Source organism: Nelumbo nucifera, chromosome 5 (genome assembly GCF_055504915.1).
Source record: "Nelumbo nucifera cultivar China Antique chromosome 5, China Antique-T2T, whole genome shotgun sequence".
NCBI lineage: Eukaryota > Viridiplantae > Streptophyta > Magnoliopsida > Proteales > Nelumbonaceae > Nelumbo > Nelumbo nucifera.
This window is the reverse complement of record NC_142653.1, coordinates 66,108,548-66,131,969: the sequence shown is the minus strand read 5'-3', so window position 1 is coordinate 66,131,969 and position 23,422 is coordinate 66,108,548.

Sequence of the window (23,422 nt, the reverse complement as noted above, 5' to 3'; positions counted from 1 at the left end):
GTCAACATGCAAAGGGAAGGGCAAGGGAAGGCTAGAAGTTTTCCCCATGGACCACCTCGTGACGAGATCCTACGCCTAGGCCCATAACATTCCCCTTTTCTTTTTCTCTTTTCGGGGGCGCTCTCGCCCTTCTGGTTGATCTCCTCTTCCGTGGCAATGAACTTGTCCGCGAGCTTGAGGAATTCAGTTATGGTCGCCGACTGCTTGACAACCATGTGGCACTTGAATTCTTTGTGCATCATGCCCTTCTTGGCTGCTGCAAGGCGCACTACGGGGTCTAGGTGCGGTATCTACATGCATGCATCGTTGAACTGCTTGATATAGCCCCGGATGGACTCTCCCTCTCTATGGACTATGTTGAGAAGGCTTTCCTCAGTTCGCGGGCACCGCTTGCTGGTGACGAAGTGGGATGTGAAGGCTAGAGCGAATTGCGCCCAGCTTCTTATCGATCTGGGTGCCAGGTTTCGATACCATGTGCGGGCCGCTCCTCTGAAAGTGGTGGAGAAGGCCACGCACATGCAAGACTCATTGGTCCTCGCCAGGTGCATGTGTGACTGGAAACCGTCTACATAATCATTCGGGTCGAATGACCCGTCATACTTGTTGAGAGGGGGGAGCTTGAAGTCTTTGGGCATTGGAACAACTAGGAGCTCGGGAGACAGGGGGGACGGAACAGAAAGGAGGGGAGCTTTAACTTCACCCGAGCTTACCTCTTCCTTGCCTCTGAGCTCGAGCAGGTTGTGGTTGGTAGTTCGGCGAGCTCGGTGGTGGCGTCTTTGCTTCTTGGCGGGCTCTGCATTGGTGCTGCTCACCTCCGTACTGTTAGGAATAGTTTGTGCAGGAAGCAACTTGGGCTGCTGGTGATGGCTGCGGACAGAGGGGTTCTGCTTAGAGTCTGCAGTCAGGATCTCAAACCGGTTCTCCAGAAGCGGGGCTTCGAATTTTGATTGCTGAGGTGACGTAGACCTGGCGAGTTGGGGTCCTCCCGGCCTGACTGCCCGCGGCGAGACCGGAGTGGCTGGTCTTTCCTTTCTGCCGCGGAAGGAGGCTTGGCTCTTAGGGGGGTTCTGGTAAGCCTCTTCTTGGCGAGAAGGGCATTCATCCTGGAAGCGGGACCTAGCTTGCCGTGAGGCTGGGTGCCGAGGAGGGAGATGAGGCTGAGGCAGTTAAGGGAACTACTGCTGATAGTGATACTGAGAGACGTGATGCAGCACTTGCTGCTGGTAAAGCTGGTGTTGCTGAAGCTACTACACTTGGGCTTGCAGGGCCCGCATGCACTGCATCAAATCATCAAGTTGGTTCTGGCTAGTTGCCTGAGGGACAACAGTTGGTTCAGCAAAGGTTGTCTCAACAGAGGGGGGAAGGGGAACACTCACAGGCGCCACTGCTCGTGGCATGTTCAGGCTAGGGACTCCGTCCACCGAAAGGGGAATGGTGAACTGCCCAATGCAGACCACGGGGACCTGGGATTGTTCCCTAGTGATGTCCATCTCCATGCTACGTCCGACGTTGCTTGAAGAAGCCATGGGTGCTGAGTTTTCAGAAAGGAAGGAACTGTGAAAGCTTAGAACGCAGTTTTTGTGGCCCACGCCTTCTTCACACACATTTTCCGCCTGCATGGGCTGCCCGAGTCCATCGTCAGTGACAGGGACGCAGTCTTCACCAGCACCTTTTGGAAGGAGCTTTTCCGATTACAGGGCACAACCCTAGCTTTTTCCTCCGCCTACCATCCACAAATAGGCAGGCAAACGGAGGTTGTCAACCGTACCATAGAGATGTACCTCCGCTGTTTCGTAGGTGACCAACCACAACGCTGGGTGGATTGCCTTCCTTGGGCCGAATACTGTTATAACACGTCCTACCACTCCTCCCTTGGCATGACTCCCTTCCGGGTTGTGTATGGCCGAGACCCTCCCCGTCTTTTATCTTACAAACCCGGTTCAACACGGTTGGAAGAAGTAGATCGCAGCCTCCATGACCGCGACGCCCTCCTGGCCGAAGTCTCCTTACGGTTACAGCAGGCATAGGCGTGCATGAAGCAAGCCTACGATCAGCACCACCGTGAAGTCACCTTCGAGCCAAGACAGTTCGTTTGGCTGAAGCTCCAACCCTACCGGCAGCTCTCCCTCAGGCGTCGAGGCCCCTCCAAGCTAGCCCCAAAATTTTACGGGCCCTTCAAGGTTCTACGGCAGATCAGGAAGGTTGTTTATCAACTCGAGTACCGGAGCACAGAAGAATCCATGACATCTTCCATGTGTCCCTACTGAAGTCTTTTACAGGGACTCCCCCTAATCACGTGCCTTCTCTACCCCCTCTAAAGGACGGCAGACCCATCCTCCAACCTCGAGCTCTTGTCCGGTCACGCATAAATCAGGGTACCTTCGAGGTTCTCGTGGAATGGGACGGACTACCATCAGCTGTGGCCACTTGGATTCCCTGGACTGAACTTCACAACACCTACCCCGATCTCGAGCTTGAGGACAAGCTCGTTGTCCAGGAGGGGTGTGATGTTATGGACACACCGCCCGGTAGCGCGCTGCGGCGCAGTCATAGGCAGTAGCCCGCACAACAGCACGCACCGCCTGACAACGCGCAACACGCACTGCACGGCAGCAACACTGTGAGACGCACACACCAGCCGACAGCAGCAGTAGAGTGGGGCCCACACGACAGCTCATCAGGGTAGGCCCACACTTATCCTGCCACGACAGCTCTGCTCGCCAACCGCGAACTACACTTTCCCTTATCCCCTATCCTTAATAGGAGTTGAGTTATCCTTAGAAATAGGAAGTTAATTAGAAATAGGAGTTTAAGTTGCGGTAAGAGAGGGATTATTCTAGCCGAATACAATAAGGAAACCCTCTTGTAACCTCCTATTTAAAGGAGCTTGGAATTGGAATAAAGGATTGAATTTTCGATCAGGGAAAGAGCTTAGGAGAGTTAGGGTGATCTCTTGAACAAACCAGCCCCTAGTTCGCCACAATAGGGTCAACATGCAAAGGGAAGGCAAGGGAAGGCTAGGAGTTTTCCTCGTGGACCACCCCGTGATGAGATCCTACGCCCAGACCCATAACATTCCCCTTCTCTTTTTCTCTTTTCGGGGGCGCTCTCGCCCTTCTGGTTGTTCTCCTCTTCTGTGGCTATTAACCTGTCCGCGAGCTTGAGGAATTCAGTTATGGTCGCCGGCTGGTTGACAACCATGTGCCACTTGAATTTTTGTGCATCACGCCCTTCTTAGCTGCTGCAAGGCACACTACAGTGTCTAGGCACGGTATCTGCATGCATGCATCATTGAACCGCTTGATATAGCCCCCGATGGACTCTCCCTCTCTCTGGACTGTGTTGAGAAGGCTTTCCTCAGTTTGCGGGCACCGCTTGTTGGTGACGAAGTGGGACGTGAAGGCTTGCGCGAACTATGCCCAACTTCTTATCGATTCAGGTGCCAGGTTTCGATACCATGTGCAGGCCGCTCCTCTGAAAGTGGTGGAGAAGGCCACGCACATGCAAGACTCATTGGCCCTCGCTAGGTGAATGTGTGACTGGAAACCATCTACATGATCATTCGGGTCGAATGACCCGTCATACTTGTCGAGAGGGGGGAGCTTGGTGTCTTTGGGCATTGGAACAACTAGGAGCTCGGGAGACAGGGGGGATGGAACAGAAAGGAGGGGAGCTTTAACTTCACTTGAGCTTACCTCTTCCCTGCCTCTGAGCTCGGGCAGGTTGTGGGTGGTAGTTCGGCGAGCTCGGCGGCGGCGTCTTTGCTTCTTGGCGGGCTCTGCATTGGTGTTGCTCACCTCCGTACTGTCAAGAATAGTTTGTGCAGGAAGCAACTCGGGCTGCTGGTGATGGCTGCGGACAGAGGGGTTCTGCCTAGAGTATGTAGCCAAGATCTCAAACTGGTTCTCCAGAAGCGGGGCTTCGAATTTTGATTGTTGAGGTGACGTAGACCTGGCGAGCTGGGGTCCTCCCGGCCTGACTGCCCGCGGCGAGACCGAAGTGGCTGGTCTTTCCTTTCTGCTGCGGGAGGAGGCTTGGCTCTTAGGGGGGTTCTGGTAAGCCTCTTCTTGGCGAGAAGGGCGTCCATCCTGGCAGCGGGACCTAGCTTGCCGTGAGGCTGGGTGCCGAGGAGGGAGCTGAGGCTGAGGCAGTTGAGGGAACTATTGCTGATAGTGATACTGAGAGACGTGATGCAGCACTTGCTGCTGGTAAAGCTGGTGTTGCTCAAGCTGCTGCACTTGGGCTTGCATGGCCCGCATGCACTGCATCAAATCATCAAGTTGGTTCTGGCTAGTTGCCAGAGGGACAATAGTTGGTTCAGCAAAGGTTGTCTCAACAGAGGGGGGGAAGGGGAGCACTCACAGGCGCCACTGCTCGTGGCATGTTCAGGCTAGGGTCTCCGTCCACCGAAAGGGGAATGGTGAACTGCCCAATGCAGACCACGAGGACCTGGGGTTGTTCCCTAGTGATGTCCATCTCCATGCTGCGTCTGGCGTTGCTTGAAGAAGCCATGGGTGCTGAGTTTTCAGAAAGGAAGGAACTGTGAAAGCTTAGAGGAAGGCTTTTAGAAGCGTTTCACATAGACGGTGCCAAATGATGGTGTGCAATCTGGTCACTCCTAGCTGGCACTCGCGTGGCTCCTGAGAGGTACCTGTGATGGAGAAGATGAAGAATCCCCGGGGGCTTGCCCGGCGGGAACACTCCGATGCTTAAGTTAGAGTTCTGTAAAAGATGCAAAGAGAGGAAGAAAGTTAAGAGTGCAGATAGCGCGAGTATCAGAAAGTTACCTCTGTTCTTTGGGATTGGGCTACTTATAACAGAACTCTGTTGAATCAGGCCCACTAGCCTCTGACAGGGCAGGTATAACCGCCACTGTTGTCCTGCCGCAGCCATTACAGCCAGGGCTGAGGTGGCACGCACGGGGCCATCGTTGTAGGGTACGTACCTGTCAGATTTAAGACACCCTCCAAAGTTGGCGGGCACAACATTGTCTGACGAGAGACGTGGTTGCAGTCTCCAGGTTTGTCAGGTACGGTGGTCGGGCAGGAGACCTTTCTGCGATATGCCAAACTGCTCTTTCGCGAGCTACCCTGTACTGAGCTATCCTGTAAGTGGCGAGCTGCCCATGGCAAGCTACACCGAGCTATCTGGCCCGAGGTGTCTTTACCTCGGGGTATCTAGAGGTGGATCGGGGTGTTCCTGTTTGGGAGTGGCCTAAAATCCACTGGGTGGAGTTCGGGCATTAGGGAAGGTCAGGGGGCCCCGAGCTCAGAGGTAGCTCGGAGCGCCTCAGCCTTGGGGAGGAGGTGCAGGCCAAACGGCTCTCGGCGAGTTGCCTAACCCGCCGAGTTGCCAGACTAAACTCGGTGAGCCCTTTCCACCGAGTTGCAGCTGCGCCTGCTGTGCTGTCACATTGAGTCATCGCTTGAGCAAGGTCATGCCCACGTGTACCCGTGCTACGAGGTCGGGCCAAATCACCCTCCATCAACACTTTTTGAAAGTTTAAGTACTGCAATAACATATTTGAAAGTTTGGATTCTAGCTTGGCACCCCAAAATTTTAAGGTATTAAAGTGAAAATTTCCCAAAATTTTATTACTAGGAGATTTAGAGTACAACTGGAGGACTTGAAAGTCACATGCATCCTCCTAAACAATTTAGGCAAATCAGTTGGGAAAACACAAAGGATGGAATTCCCTTACATCAAAGTCATCAAAAAGTTCAATCCGGATCCCATACCCACAAGAATCCTACCCACATCTACATCCAGGAAAAACAAAGGATGGAATTCCTTTACATCAAAGTCCTCAAAAAGTTCAATCCAGATTTCCACCCACAAGAATCTTTCTCCCAAACACTATAATTGTACATTGGGAACATCTCCTCATAAATCATAACATGCAAATAACAAAGATGTTCTCAATGTGCGGCTGTAATGTCATTGGGTGGGTGTGGATATAGCTCTTCTAGGTAGGATATGTGAATATCAAAAAGTTTGACAAAAAATCAGCAGCCTCATTCCCCTCACGGAAAATATGAACAAAACAATAGAAATTAACAAAAGATGAACTAAATATTCTATTTTGTTCAACTAGTTCCCAAGCGACTAGGGAAAAGCAAAAGCATCATTGATCTTGTAAGCTTAGAATCAGATTGGACGATGAGAGCAAACATTGCTAAAATGTTTTCTCGACATTTGCACAAACGCCACAATCATCAATGTTGCTAAAACTTTTTGTGACATTTCCGAAAGAAATTGTGACCTTTAGCAAATATCATATCATGTTTTAAACGATGCGGATGCATAGCGGACTTTTCGTGACGTTTATTAAATGTTCTCATAACTAATTTCTACGACGTTTAATATAAATGTCAAATTAAGTATCGCGAAAAAACAAGATTTTGTGACGTTTAAGTTAAACGTCACTAAAAGTTAGATATAGTAACGTTTAAGAAATGTCATGAAAAAAATTAATTTTTATTTTTTGCGATATTTAATCAAATGTCCCCAAAAGTCATATTAATGGTTTCCTAACCATTCGTTACCTATATGTGTAATTACCCAATAAAAAAATTATCGGTTTGTAATTTACAACCATTCACACACAATACACGAAAGTTAAAACTAAATCTGAATATTAAAATTGCAATAATCATTTTTTACAAGAAAATGTTTGTCATCTTTACATTCAAAACCAAATGAAGGCCAAGCCAAAAATAAAAAAGAAAAATATATCTTCTTAAAAGAACTTTCTTCTTCCCCTTCACAATCTCCCTCTTCCCACATGTCTCTCCCTCTCAGCATGTTTCGCGTGCATGAAATTCACCTAATTCAGGTTGTTAGGTCTCCTATAAATGACAATGTAATGAAAATAGAATATTATTTTTTGATAATTAAAAATAGAATATTATTTTCACACTAAAAGTTGTAAATGTATGAAAATAAAAATAAAAATAAATTCAAATGACTTACAAGATTTGGTGGTGAAGCTTCATGAGAGATATGGAGATGATCTTCACCCAACATAAGATCACTTTCCAATCCATTACTCTACACAAGAACATACATTTTTTTTTTTTTAAATTCAGGCAATATCTTACTCTTCTAAATGTTAAATCACTATAATTTGAAAAAACAAAAAACAGAAAGATAAGTCAAATAAGACAGATAAACAATAGGTATTGGGTATGGAAGTATTTCTTTGGATGTAGCTAACCATAGTTTGCAAGTCTCCTAAAGCCATCCATATCTGAAGAAATCCCTCATTTTTTCCTGATAGCAAGACAACTCTCCATTTTGCAAGATGAGAGTAGATTTAATGAGTTTAGCCACATAAATTCAATGAGATTTTTCACATGATGGATTCTAATTTATTTTACTTTTTGAAGAGCAATAGAGAATCAGAAAAGATTTATTACATGGGCTAGTTATACAATTCAACAAACATACCTGTTCCAACTAGATTTAGTTAGGACGTGTCTTGATTTTATTTTATTCTAGTCTAAGTTTTGTTTTCAACTCTTATTAAGTGAACACATGAGATGATGGCATAATGTTGAAATTACTTTGAGGGGAAATGCCATTGCATGCCTATAAAGCTTGTAAGCGATAGCCATTACGTGCATGGCGCATGCACGTGTTCTAGTGCATGGCACATGCACGTAGACTCCTTTATCTTGTACACTACACTCCTACTTTATCTTGTACACTACACTCCTACTTTATCTTATACTTCTTTTGTATATATCATACTTGTAGATAACCCTTATCCCTGTAGATTATCTTTGTAAAGGATAACACTTGTCCTGGTAACATAAGTCTTATCCTAAATAGGATTACATCTAAACCTATCCTAGATTAGATAGAACTTACCATTGTATATCACATTCTTGTACTCTATATAAATAAACAAGGAGGAGTTGGATACAATTAATTCGACCATTATTCATCTCTCTCTCTCTATTATTCTCATATGGTATCAGAGCCATAAGCAGTCAATTCCAGACTCCCATCATGTCTTCCACTATGTCTACCAATTCGACCAACCAATTAAACTTCGGAGCATCGGGGAATCATATTCCTTAATTGATTCGATCATTATTCATATGTATCTCTCTCTCTTTCTCTCTATTATTCTCATATGGTATCAGAGCCATAAGTAGTCAATTCCAGACTCCCATCATGTCTTCCACTGTGTCTACCAATTTGATCAACCAATTAAACTTCAGAGCATCGGGAAATCATATTCCTCAATTGATTTCGGTTTGGTTGGATGGATCCAACTACATCGTATGGTGTTTTCAAGTTGAGAATGCCCTTCTGAGACATGAGCTCCTTGGTAATGTCAATGGGACTACCCCTTGTCCACCTCGTTCGATGACAGAAACCTATACATAATGGGTTAAGCAGAATTGATATATCTTCAACTAGCTTCTTTCTTCTCCGACAGAAACAGCACTGGCACAGATTGTTGGAAGCAAAACAAGTAGGGATGTATGCGAAACCCTTGAGAATCTTTATTCTCCTCGAGGAACAGCTAGTGCCATCGGTCTCAAGAATGAACTAGGAGCATTGTGGAAAAATGATCTCTCCATGACTGATTATCTGCAAAAACTCAAGGTATTCAGTGACAAGCTAGCTGCAATCAGTGAGCCCCTAACAAATTCACAGTTAATTCATCATGCCCTCAATGGTCTTGGTCCAAACTATGATGCTTTCTCTACAACAATCATTACCCAAACAGATGAGTTATCCTTTGCTAGCTTACAAGGTATTCTTCTCAATCATGAAAATCGTTTGCTTCATTCAGTAACTACATCCACACAGGCTAGCTCCCTTGCTGTGAATCTTGCCTTTAAGGGAAATGATTCCAAAAAGTGAAATAAATTTGATCTACCACAAATGGATAATGGATCCTCTAGGCCCTCCAAATATAGTAATAATCCTTGCCAAATTTATGGAGAACGAAATCATTCTGCCAGGTATTACCGAAAACTTCTTGCACATATTGAAGGTCTATAGAACCCTAAACAACCACAACCTCTGGCATTTTCGGCTACATCAGGACGTAACAAGCAGAATACAGATGTTTGGTTTCTTGATTTCGGCATGGCACATCACCTCACTTCGGACCTGAATAAACTACAAATAAACTTTGACTATGATGGTCCTAATCGTGTCTCTATTGGTGACCGTTCAGGTTTTCCAATTGCTCATTCTGGCTCTTCTACTGTTTCTGCTTCATCTTATAGATCATTGGTTACAAATAATATTCTCCATGTTCCCTGGATATCTTTCAATCTCTTATCTGTGGCCTGATTTTCTACTGATAATAATGTCTATTTTGAATTTCATCATCATGAGTTCTTTGTAAAGGATCGACGCATCGAGATGATACTTCTTCAAGGGCCGAATAAGGATGGTTTGTATCAGCTTCATCTTTCACTTAAGATATCAACTTCGTCTCCTTCTGCATTTGTAGGTACATGTGCCAGCCCTGCGATTTGGCATCATCGACTAGGTCACCTTGCTCTTAGAGTGACTCAACAAATTATTTCTTATCAGCATTTACTAGTAGTTCCTAGTACTGATTTAAATTTTTGTTCAACTTGCTCAATAGCTAAGATCCATGTACTCCCCTATTCCTAGAATCATGCCATTAGTAATTCTCCCTTAGAATTAATTCACCGTGATTTATGGGGACCCTCTCCAGTGACTTATGCTTTTGCCTATTGTTACTACATTCTTTTTGTTGATGATTTCAGTCGCTATAGTTGGATATTTCCTCTTACTTACAAATCTGGAGCATTTAATGCGTTCTTGAAATTAAAATCCAATGTTGAATTATTATTTGATACTAAAATTAAATATTTTCAAAGTGATGATGGCTCTGAATTCAAGACTTTTGAACCCTATTTCAATCATGAGGGTATCTCTTACCAAATATCATGTCTGCATACATAGGCATAGAATGGGCGTGCTGAACGCAGACATCACCATATTGTTGAAACAAGCCTTGCCCTTATGACTCATGTTGGGGTTCCTCCCAAATATTGGTTTGAGTCCTCTACTGCAACATATCTCATTAACCAGCTTCCTATTTTGGTACTTGGGTCGTGCTCTCCATTTGAGAAATTTTTTGGTCACCCTCTATACTACTCCAAACTCCGTGCCTTTGGGTGTAAGTGTTTTCCACATGTTCGGCCATATAATAAGCACAAGTTATAACCTCACTCTCTCTCATGTGTATTTCTTGGGTATTCTAATGTTCACAAGGGGCATGCTTGCTTGCATTGCTCTACAGAACGGATTTTTATCTCTCGCAATGTTATTTTTAATGAGGATTCATTTTTGTTTCTTATTGCCACTGATACTGCACTACTCACATCATTGACTCCACTTCTTCCAATTGGGGCCCCTCCCCTTGTTACTACTTCTGACAACACTTCTACAGGTGATGTTTCATCTTCTTCCCCTTCACCTCAGCATGATGCATCGCCACCTACCATTGATGAGTCCTCTACCTCTGCCTTACCCCCTCCCTCTTCTTCACATCCCATGATCACTCGGGCTCGACATGGTATCTTTAAACCAAATCCGAGCTATGCCCTACTTGCTAGTCCCCTCCTCAAATCCGAACCAACTTGTTACTCTCAGGCTCACAAGAATCCTCACTGGGTTCTTGCTATAATTGATGAATATAGGGCTTTACTTCACAATAAAACATGGATTCTCATCCTAGTCCCACCTAATAAAAATATTATTAGCAACAAATGGGTTTTGAAAATCAAACGGAAGCCTGAGGGTTCATTGAACGCTTCAAAGCTCATCTTGTTGCCAAGGGCTACTCTCAGGAAGCTGGTCTTGATTATGATGAGACATTCAGCCCTTTGGTTAAACCAACCACAATTCACATAGTATTATCTCTTGTAGTTTCTTTTAATTAGGATGTTCACCAATTGGACGTTAGCAATGCTTTTTTACATGGTAATATCTCAGAAGAAATATATATGAAGAAACCAGTTGGTTTTGTTGATCCCAGATTTCCATCACATGTTTGTCGTTTCCATCGATCCTTATATGGTTTGAAATAGGAACCTCGTGCATGGTTTACCAGGCTACGAGATTCCCTTTTATCCTTAGGATTTCTCGAATCCCGAGCGAATGATTCCCTATTTATCTCTCGTTCTAGATATGATATCATTTTGGTTCTTGTTTATGTGGATGACACCATCATCACAGTTTCTTCTTCATCTACCACTAGCACTATGATTCAGCATCTTGCTTCTTAGTTTTCTCTTCGAGATTTGGGCCCTGCACATTATTTACTTGGTATCGAACTTCATAGATCATCCAATGGTTTTCATCTATCTCAGCACAAATATATTGATGACCTTCTGCATCGAGCACAACTACATGATGCCAAACCTCTCTCTATTCCTATGTCTGCCTCCACTCGGCTCACAAAATTAGAAGGGGAACCTCTCACTGTTCCTACTTTCTTTCACAGTATTGTTGGTGCTCTCCAGTATGTGACTATTACTCATCTAGAAATTGCCTTTGATGTGAATAAGGTATGTTAGTTCATGCAAACTCCCATTACTATCCACTGGGTTATTGGAAAAAGGATTCTTCGATACCTAAAAGGAACAATCATTTATGGTATGCTTCTTCAACCATGTCATACATTCTCTCTTGTTGCTTACTTTGATGCTGATTGGGGAAGCTGCCTCATGGATCACCACTCTCATAGTAGTTATTGTGTGTTCATTGGTTCTAATTTAATTTCTTCGAATTCCAAAAAGCAACTGACGGTGTCTTGATCAAGCACTGAGTCGAAATATCGTAGTTTAGCTTTCCGCGGTTGTTGAGGTTCTATGGCTTCATATGCTACTTAAAAAATTAGGTATCTCCATCTTTGCAACTCCTTCGATATGGTGTGACAACATGGGGGCCAAATTTCTTGCTAATAATCCTGCACTTCATCCTTGCTCTAAACATATCGAGTTGGATATTCACTTCATACGAGAAAAAGTTGCAGCTAAGCTTCTTGATGTACGGTACATCCCCTCAGTTGATCAATTAGAAAGCATTCTCACCAATCCCCTTGGTCTTCCACAATTTGAGCGTCTTCATTACAAGCTCACCGTTTCTCTCTCGGCTGTGCTTGAGGGGGGGGGGGTGTAAGCAATAGCCATTACGTGCATGGCGCATGCACGTGTTCTGGGCATGGCACATGCACATAGACTCCTTTATCTTATACACTACACTCCTACTTTATCTTGTACTTCTTCTGTATATATCCTACTTGTAGATAACCCTTATCCCTGTAGATTATCTTTGTAAACGAAAAAACTTATCCTGATAACATAAGTCTTATCCTGAATAGAATTACATCTAAACCTATCCTAGATTAGATAGAACTTACCATTGTACATCACATTCTTGTACTCTATATAAATAAACAAGGAAGAGTCGAATACAATTAATTCAACCATTATTCATATCTCTCTATTATTCTCATAAAGCTATATAACTACATGACCAATTTTTTTGATTTTGTATAGATTTGGATATTAATCAGTTGCTTCAAGGTATCTAATGTTTAAGAAACCTCATTATATGAAAAGATATGTTATCAGACCCCCTTCTTCAAGATATCTAATGGTTGACCTGATACAAGTTGAGGGCTCAAAATCAACTTGTGGGAGGCTGAAATAATGTAACAATGCCAATCACTGTTAGAGTGAACTGATAGCAATGCCATACCTGATTACCCGTATGGTTGAGCTTTTACTCATGCTAGAACTATTCTTGATGGAGGGTGATTTGGCCCGACCTCGTAGCACGAGGACACATGGACATGACTTGGCTCGATCGACGACTCAGCATGACAGCGCGACCATGACTCGATGGGAGGGACCCGCCGAGTCCAACTTGGCCACTTGGCGAGTTAGGCAACTCGTCAGGGATTAGTGCCCAGCCAACCTTGACTCCCATCAAGTGTGGGACGTCTCGAGCTCCTCCCAGGGAAGCGTTTCACATAGACGGTGCCAAATGATGGTGTGCAATCTGGTCACTCCTAGCTGGCACTCGCGTGGCTCCTGAGAGGTACCTGTGATGGAGAAGATGAAGAATCCCCGGGGGCTTGCCCGGCGGGAACACTCCGATGCTTAAGTTAGAGTTCTGTAAAAGATGCAAAGAGAGGAAGAAAGTTAAGAGTGCAGATAGCGCGAGTATCAGAAAGTTACCTCTGTTCTTTGGGATTGGGCTACTTATAACAGAACTCTGTTGAATCAGGCCCACTAGCCTCTGACAGGGCAGGTATAACCGCCACTGTTGTCCTGCCGCAGCCATTACAGCCAGGGCTGAGGTGGCACGCACGGGGCCATCGTTGTAGGGTACGTACCTGTCAGATTTAAGACACCCTCCAAAGTTGGCGGGCACAACATTGTCTGACGAGAGACGTGGTTGCAGTCTCCAGGTTTGTCAGGTACGGTGGTCGGGCAGGAGACCTTTCTGCGATATGCCAAACTGCTCTTTCGCGAGCTACCCTGTACTGAGCTATCCTGTAAGTGGCGAGCTGCCCATGGCAAGCTACACCGAGCTATCTGGCCCGAGGTGTCTTTACCTCGGGGTATCTAGAGGTGGATCGGGGTGTTCCTGTTTGGGAGTGGCCTAAAATCCACTGGGTGGAGTTCGGGCATTAGGGAAGGTCAGGGGGCCCCGAGCTCAGAGGTAGCTCGGAGCGCCTCAGCCTTGGGGAGGAGGTGCAGGCCAAACGGCTCTCGGCGAGTTGCCTAACCCGCCGAGTTGCCAGACTAAACTCGGTGAGCCCTTTCCACCGAGTTGCAGCTGCGCCTGCTGTGCTGTCACATTGAGTCATCGCTTGAGCAAGGTCATGCCCACGTGTACCCGTGCTACGAGGTCGGGCCAAATCACCCTCCATCAACACTTTTTGAAAGTTTAAGTACTGCAATAACATATTTGAAAGTTTGGATTCTAGCTTGGCACCCCAAAATTTTAAGGTATTAAAGTGAAAATTTCCCAAAATTTTATTACTAGGAGATTTAGAGTACAACTGGAGGACTTGAAAGTCACATGCATCCTCCTAAACAATTTAGGCAAATCAGTTGGGAAAACACAAAGGATGGAATTCCCTTACATCAAAGTCATCAAAAAGTTCAATCCGGATCCCATACCCACAAGAATCCTACCCACATCTACATCCAGGAAAAACAAAGGATGGAATTCCTTTACATCAAAGTCCTCAAAAAGTTCAATCCAGATTTCCACCCACAAGAATCTTTCTCCCAAACACTATAATTGTACATTGGGAACATCTCCTCATAAATCATAACATGCAAATAACAAAGATGTTCTCAATGTGCGGCTGTAATGTCATTGGGTGGGTGTGGATATAGCTCTTCTAGGTAGGATATGTGAATATCAAAAAGTTTGACAAAAAATCAGCAGCCTCATTCCCCTCACGGAAAATATGAACAAAACAATAGAAATTAACAAAAGATGAACTAAATATTCTATTTTGTTCAACTAGTTCCCAAGCGACTAGGGAAAAGCAAAAGCATCATTGATCTTGTAAGCTTAGAATCAGATTGGACGATGAGAGCAAACATTGCTAAAATGTTTTCTCGACATTTGCACAAACGCCACAATCATCAATGTTGCTAAAACTTTTTGTGACATTTCCGAAAGAAATTGTGACCTTTAGCAAATATCATATCATGTTTTAAACGATGCGGATGCATAGCGGACTTTTCGTGACGTTTATTAAATGTTCTCATAACTAATTTCTACGACGTTTAATATAAATGTCAAATTAAGTATCGCGAAAAAACAAGATTTTGTGACGTTTAAGTTAAACGTCACTAAAAGTTAGATATAGTAACGTTTAAGAAATGTCATGAAAAAAATTAATTTTTATTTTTTGCGATATTTAATCAAATGTCCCCAAAAGTCATATTAATGGTTTCCTAACCATTCGTTACCTATATGTGTAATTACCCAATAAAAAAATTATCGGTTTGTAATTTACAACCATTCACACACAATACACGAAAGTTAAAACTAAATCTGAATATTAAAATTGCAATAATCATTTTTTACAAGAAAATGTTTGTCATCTTTACATTCAAAACCAAATGAAGGCCAAGCCAAAAATAAAAAAGAAAAATATATCTTCTTAAAAGAACTTTCTTCTTCCCCTTCACAATCTCCCTCTTCCCACATGTCTCTCCCTCTCAGCATGTTTCGCGTGCATGAAATTCACCTAATTCAGGTTGTTAGGTCTCCTATAAATGACAATGTAATGAAAATAGAATATTATTTTTTGATAATTAAAAATAGAATATTATTTTCACACTAAAAGTTGTAAATGTATGAAAATAAAAATAAAAATAAATTCAAATGACTTACAAGATTTGGTGGTGAAGCTTCATGAGAGATATGGAGATGATCTTCACCCAACATAAGATCACTTTCCAATCCATTACTCTACACAAGAACATACATTTTTTTTTTTTTAAATTCAGGCAATATCTTACTCTTCTAAATGTTAAATCACTATAATTTGAAAAAACAAAAAACAGAAAGATAAGTCAAATAAGACAGATAAACAATAGGTATTGGGTATGGAAGTATTTCTTTGGATGTAGCTAACCATAGTTTGCAAGTCTCCTAAAGCCATCCATATCTGAAGAAATCCCTCATTTTTTCCTGATAGCAAGACAACTCTCCATTTTGCAAGATGAGAGTAGATTTAATGAGTTTAGCCACATAAATTCAATGAGATTTTTCACATGATGGATTCTAATTTATTTTACTTTTTGAAGAGCAATAGAGAATCAGAAAAGATTTATTACATGGGCTAGTTATACAATTCAACAAACATACCTGTTCCAACTAGATTTAGTTAGGACGTGTCTTGATTTTATTTTATTCTAGTCTAAGTTTTGTTTTCAACTCTTATTAAGTGAACACATGAGATGATGGCATAATGTTGAAATTACTTTGAGGGGAAATGCCATTGCATGCCTATAAAGCTTGTAAGCGATAGCCATTACGTGCATGGCGCATGCACGTGTTCTAGTGCATGGCACATGCACGTAGACTCCTTTATCTTGTACACTACACTCCTACTTTATCTTGTACACTACACTCCTACTTTATCTTATACTTCTTTTGTATATATCATACTTGTAGATAACCCTTATCCCTGTAGATTATCTTTGTAAAGGATAACACTTGTCCTGGTAACATAAGTCTTATCCTAAATAGGATTACATCTAAACCTATCCTAGATTAGATAGAACTTACCATTGTATATCACATTCTTGTACTCTATATAAATAAACAAGGAGGAGTTGGATACAATTAATTCGACCATTATTCATCTCTCTCTCTCTATTATTCTCATATGGTATCAGAGCCATAAGCAGTCAATTCCAGACTCCCATCATGTCTTCCACTATGTCTACCAATTCGACCAACCAATTAAACTTCGGAGCATCGGGGAATCATATTCCTTAATTGATTCGATCATTATTCATATGTATCTCTCTCTCTTTCTCTCTATTATTCTCATATGGTATCAGAGCCATAAGTAGTCAATTCCAGACTCCCATCATGTCTTCCACTGTGTCTACCAATTTGATCAACCAATTAAACTTCAGAGCATCGGGAAATCATATTCCTCAATTGATTTCGGTTTGGTTGGATGGATCCAACTACATCGTATGGTGTTTTCAAGTTGAGAATGCCCTTCTGAGACATGAGCTCCTTGGTAATGTCAATGGGACTACCCCTTGTCCACCTCGTTCGATGACAGAAACCTATACATAATGGGTTAAGCAGAATTGATATATCTTCAACTAGCTTCTTTCTTCTCCGACAGAAACAGCACTGGCACAGATTGTTGGAAGCAAAACAAGTAGGGATGTATGCGAAACCCTTGAGAATCTTTATTCTCCTCGAGGAACAGCTAGTGCCATCGGTCTCAAGAATGAACTAGGAGCATTGTGGAAAAATGATCTCTCCATGACTGATTATCTGCAAAAACTCAAGGTATTCAGTGACAAGCTAGCTGCAATCAGTGAGCCCCTAACAAATTCACAGTTAATTCATCATGCCCTCAATGGTCTTGGTCCAAACTATGATGCTTTCTCTACAACAATCATTACCCAAACAGATGAGTTATCCTTTGCTAGCTTACAAGGTATTCTTCTCAATCATGAAAATCGTTTGCTTCATTCAGTAACTACATCCACACAGGCTAGCTCCCTTGCTGTGAATCTTGCCTTTAAGGGAAATGATTCCAAAAAGTGAAATAAATTTGATCTACCACAAATGGATAATGGATCCTCTAGGCCCTCCAAATATAGTAATAATCCTTGCCAAATTTATGGAGAACGAAATCATTCTGCCAGGTATTACCGAAAACTTCTTGCACATATTGAAGGTCTATAGAACCCTAAACAACCACAACCTCTGGCATTTTCGGCTACATCAGGACGTAACAAGCAGAATACAGATGTTTGGTTTCTTGATTTCGGCATGGCACATCACCTCACTTCGGACCTGAATAAACTACAAATAAACTTTGACTATGATGGTCCTAATCGTGTCTCTATTGGTGACCGTTCAGGTTTTCCAATTGCTCATTCTGGCTCTTCTACTGTTTCTGCTTCATCTTATAGATCATTGGTTACAAATAATATTCTCCATGTTCCCTGGATATCTTTCAATCTCTTATCTGTGGCCTGATTTTCTACTGATAATAATGTCTATTTTGAATTTCATCATCATGAGTTCTTTGTAAAGGATCGACGCATCGAGATGATACTTCTTCAAGGGCCGAATAAGGATGGTTTGTATCAGCTTCATCTTTCACTTAAGATATCAACTTCGTCTCCTTCTGCATTTGTAGGTACATGTGCCAGCCCTGCGATTTGGCATCATCGACTAGGTCACCTTGCTCTTAGAGTGACTCAACAAATTATTTCTTATCAGCATTTACTAGTAGTTCCTAGTACTGATTTAAATTTTTGTTCAACTTGCTCAATAGCTAAGATCCATGTACTCCCCTATTCCTAGAATCATGCCATTAGTAATTCTCCCTTAGAATTAATTCACCGTGATTTATGGGGACCCTCTCCAGTGACTTATGCTTTTGCCTATTGTTACTACATTCTTTTTGTTGATGATTTCAGTCGCTATAGTTGGATATTTCCTCTTACTTACAAATCTGGAGCATTTAATGCGTTCTTGAAATTAAAATCCAATGTTGAATTATTATTTGATACTAAAATTAAATATTTTCAAAGTGATGATGGCTCTGAATTCAAGACTTTTGAACCCTATTTCAATCATGAGGGTATCTCTTACCAAATATCATGTCTGCATACATAGGCATAGAATGGGCGTGCTGAACGCAGACATCACCATATTGTTGAAACAAGCCTTGCCCTTATGACTCATGTTGGGGTTCCTCCCAAATATTGGTTTGAGTCCTCTACTGCAACATATCTCATTAACCAGCTTCCTATTTTGGTACTTGGGTCGTGCTCTCCATTTGAGAAATTTTTTGGTCACCCTCTATACTACTCCAAACTCCGTGCCTTTGGGTGTAAGTGTTTTCCACATGTTCGGCCATATAATAAGCACAAGTTATAACCTCACTCTCTCTCATGTGTATTTCTTGGGTATTCTAATGTTCACAAGGGGCATGCTTGCTTGCATTGCTCTACAGAACGGATTTTTATCTCTCGCAATGTTATTTTTAATGAGGATTCATTTTTGTTTCTTATTGCCACTGATACTGCACTACTCACATCATTGACTCCACTTCTTCCAATTGGGGCCCCTCCCCTTGTTACTACTTCTGACAACACTTCTACAGGTGATGTTTCATCTTCTTCCCCTTCACCTCAGCATGATGCATCGCCACCTACCATTGATGAGTCCTCTACCTCTGCCTTACCCCCTCCCTCTTCTTCACATCCCATGATCACTCGGGCTCGACATGGTATCTTTAAACCAAATCCGAGCTATGCCCTACTTGCTAGTCCCCTCCTCAAATCCGAACCAACTTGTTACTCTCAGGCTCACAAGAATCCTCACTGGGTTCTTGCTATAATTGATGAATATAGGGCTTTACTTCACAATAAAACATGGATTCTCATCCTAGTCCCACCTAATAAAAATATTATTAGCAACAAATGGGTTTTGAAAATCAAACGGAAGCCTGAGGGTTCATTGAACGCTTCAAAGCTCATCTTGTTGCCAAGGGCTACTCTCAGGAAGCTGGTCTTGATTATGATGAGACATTCAGCCCTTTGGTTAAACCAACCACAATTCACATAGTATTATCTCTTGTAGTTTCTTTTAATTAGGATGTTCACCAATTGGACGTTAGCAATGCTTTTTTACATGGTAATATCTCAGAAGAAATATATATGAAGAAACCAGTTGGTTTTGTTGATCCCAGATTTCCATCACATGTTTGTCGTTTCCATCGATCCTTATATGGTTTGAAATAGGAACCTCGTGCATGGTTTACCAGGCTACGAGATTCCCTTTTATCCTTAGGATTTCTCGAATCCCGAGCGAATGATTCCCTATTTATCTCTCGTTCTAGATATGATATCATTTTGGTTCTTGTTTATGTGGATGACACCATCATCACAGTTTCTTCTTCATCTACCACTAGCACTATGATTCAGCATCTTGCTTCTTAGTTTTCTCTTCGAGATTTGGGCCCTGCACATTATTTACTTGGTATCGAACTTCATAGATCATCCAATGGTTTTCATCTATCTCAGCACAAATATATTGATGACCTTCTGCATCGAGCACAACTACATGATGCCAAACCTCTCTCTATTCCTATGTCTGCCTCCACTCGGCTCACAAAATTAGAAGGGGAACCTCTCACTGTTCCTACTTTCTTTCACAGTATTGTTGGTGCTCTCCAGTATGTGACTATTACTCATCTAGAAATTGCCTTTGATGTGAATAAGGTATGTTAGTTCATGCAAACTCCCATTACTATCCACTGGGTTATTGGAAAAAGGATTCTTCGATACCTAAAAGGAACAATCATTTATGGTATGCTTCTTCAACCATGTCATACATTCTCTCTTGTTGCTTACTTTGATGCTGATTGGGGAAGCTGCCTCATGGATCACCACTCTCATAGTAGTTATTGTGTGTTCATTGGTTCTAATTTAATTTCTTCGAATTCCAAAAAGCAACTGACGGTGTCTTGATCAAGCACTGAGTCGAAATATCGTAGTTTAGCTTTCCGCGGTTGTTGAGGTTCTATGGCTTCATATGCTACTTAAAAAATTAGGTATCTCCATCTTTGCAACTCCTTCGATATGGTGTGACAACATGGGGGCCAAATTTCTTGCTAATAATCCTGCACTTCATCCTTGCTCTAAACATATCGAGTTGGATATTCACTTCATACGAGAAAAAGTTGCAGCTAAGCTTCTTGATGTACGGTACATCCCCTCAGTTGATCAATTAGAAAGCATTCTCACCAATCCCCTTGGTCTTCCACAATTTGAGCGTCTTCATTACAAGCTCACCGTTTCTCTCTCGGCTGTGCTTGAGGGGGGGGGGTGTAAGCAATAGCCATTACGTGCATGGCGCATGCACGTGTTCTGGGCATGGCACATGCACATAGACTCCTTTATCTTATACACTACACTCCTACTTTATCTTGTACTTCTTCTGTATATATCCTACTTGTAGATAACCCTTATCCCTGTAGATTATCTTTGTAAACGAAAAAACTTATCCTGATAACATAAGTCTTATCCTGAATAGAATTACATCTAAACCTATCCTAGATTAGATAGAACTTACCATTGTACATCACATTCTTGTACTCTATATAAATAAACAAGGAAGAGTCGAATACAATTAATTCAACCATTATTCATATCTCTCTATTATTCTCATAAAGCTATATAACTACATGACCAATTTTTTTGATTTTGTATAGATTTGGATATTAATCAGTTGCTTCAAGGTATCTAATGTTTAAGAAACCTCATTATATGAAAAGATATGTTATCAGACCCCCTTCTTCAAGATATCTAATGGTTGACCTGATACAAGTTGAGGGCTCAAAATCAACTTGTGGGAGGCTGAAATAATGTAACAATGCCAATCACTGTTAGAGTGAACTGATAGCAATGCCATACCTGATTACCCGTATGGTTGAGCTTTTACTCATGCTAGAACTATTCTTGATGGAGGGTGATTTGGCCCGACCTCGTAGCACGAGGACACATGGACATGACTTGGCTCGATCGACGACTCAGCATGACAGCGCGACCATGACTCGATGGGAGGGACCCGCCGAGTCCAACTTGGCCACTTGGCGAGTTAGGCAACTCGTCAGGGATTAGTGCCCAGCCAACCTTGACTCCCATCAAGTGTGGGACGTCTCGAGCTCCTCCCAGGGCCCGAGCTCCTCTTAGGGCCCGAGCTCCTCCTAGGATCCGAGCTCCCCCCGGTGAGCTCTCAGCCCTTCCCGAGAAGAGAGCACCCCGATTCGCACTTGGGTGTCCCGAAATAGGGACACCTCGAGCCAGCGCCATTGGCTCCTCTGTTGAGGATACACCTCAGGTAGTGAGCAACTCGGCCCATCACCAACACCTCGGCACCAGGAAGCTCGACAGAATGCAGCTTGGCTCAAGATAGCTCGAAGGTCCAAAAATTTTCTCTGACACAGCGCTTGCCGAACCTGGAGGCTACACCCACGCCTCTTGCCAAGCGGCGCTGTACCTACCACCTCTGAAATGTGTCTCACACCCGACAGGTGTGTACCCTACAGGGACGACCTGCGCCTGCCACCTTAGCCCTGGCAACAACGGCTGTCGCAGGAGGACAGTGACGGTTACACCCGATCTGGCAGAGGCGGTTATGCCTGATTTGGTAGAGTTTCGTTATAAAAGGACCCTAGCCCCCAACGGGCCAAGGTAATCTTTGATTCCATGCTTCCTACACTCTTAGCTTCCTTTACATTCTTCATATCCTATAGAACTCTAACTTAAGCATTGGAGTGTTCCTGCCGGGCGAAATCCCCGGGAATTCTTCATCTCATCCTTCTTCTCAGGTACCGTCCATTGCCAGTTAGGAGCCAAGTTTCGACCAACTAGGAGTGCCCGGATTGTGCAACATCATTTGGTGCCATCTGTGAGAACGCTTCGAAAAGCCTCCCCTTGATTTCTGCAACTTTCTTCTAAAAACTTAGCATTCATAGCTTCCTCCAGCAATGATGGACGCGGTGCCAACCCGAACGCTTCTGGGGGGCAACCCCAGCTCCCCACTATCTGCATCAGACAGTTCATTGTCCCCCTCTCTGTGGACGGAGTTCCTAGTTTGAATGTACCTCTCGCGGTGGCACCCGTGAATGCTCCGCTCCCTTCCACGGTCGGAGCAACCTTTACCGAGCCTTCTATTATCCCCCCAAGGACAAACCAATGCCAGATAGAAGACCTGGTGCAGTGCATGTGAGCTATGCAAGCTCAACTGCAGCAGCTCCAGCAGTTCCAACTCTAACAGCAACAAGTGCTGCACCAAGTCTCACAGTACCAGTACCAACAGCAGTTCCCCTCCTTGCACCAGACCTTGCAGCCGCTCCTGCCTCGGCACCCAGCCACAAAGCAAACCAAGCCTTCCCCCCGAAGCGAACGTCCTCGCCAAGGGGAGACCTCCCTAGTCCAAAATCCCTCCAAAAGCCAAGCCTCTTCCCATGGCAGGAGGGAGAGGCCAGTCACCCCCGTGCCGCAGCCTGCAGGCAGGTCGGGGGCCACCCAGCCGGTCAAGCCTGCAGCGCCCCAACACTCTCAGTTTGGGCTCCCGCTCGTGGAAAACCAGTTCGAGGCCTTAACCGCTGACCATGGGCAAGGTCCCTCAATTCAGAGCTATCATTAGCAGTCCAAGCCCATCGAGCTCGGTGATACTGAAGCAAGCAACACCAACGCTGAGCCGACGCGGCAACAACGGAGGCGCAAACAAGCTCGCTGGACCGCTACGCGCGACCTGCTCGAGCTCAAGGGTAAGGAGAAAGTAAGCTTAGGTGAAGCAAAAGCTACTCTCCTTTCTGTTCCATCCCCCTGTCTCCTGAACTCCTTGCTGTTCCGATGCCCAAGGACTTCAAGCTCCCCCCTCTCGAAAAGTATGATGGGTCGTTCAACCCAAATGATCATGTTGATGCTTTTCAGTCCCAGATGCACCTGGTGAGGGCTAGTGAATCCTGCATGTGTGTGACCTTCTCCACTACCTTCAAAGGGGTGGCCAGCACGTGGTATCGGAACCTTGCACCCGGATCGATAAGGAGTTGGGCGTAGTTCGCGCAAGCTTTTACTTCCCACTTTGTCACCAGTAA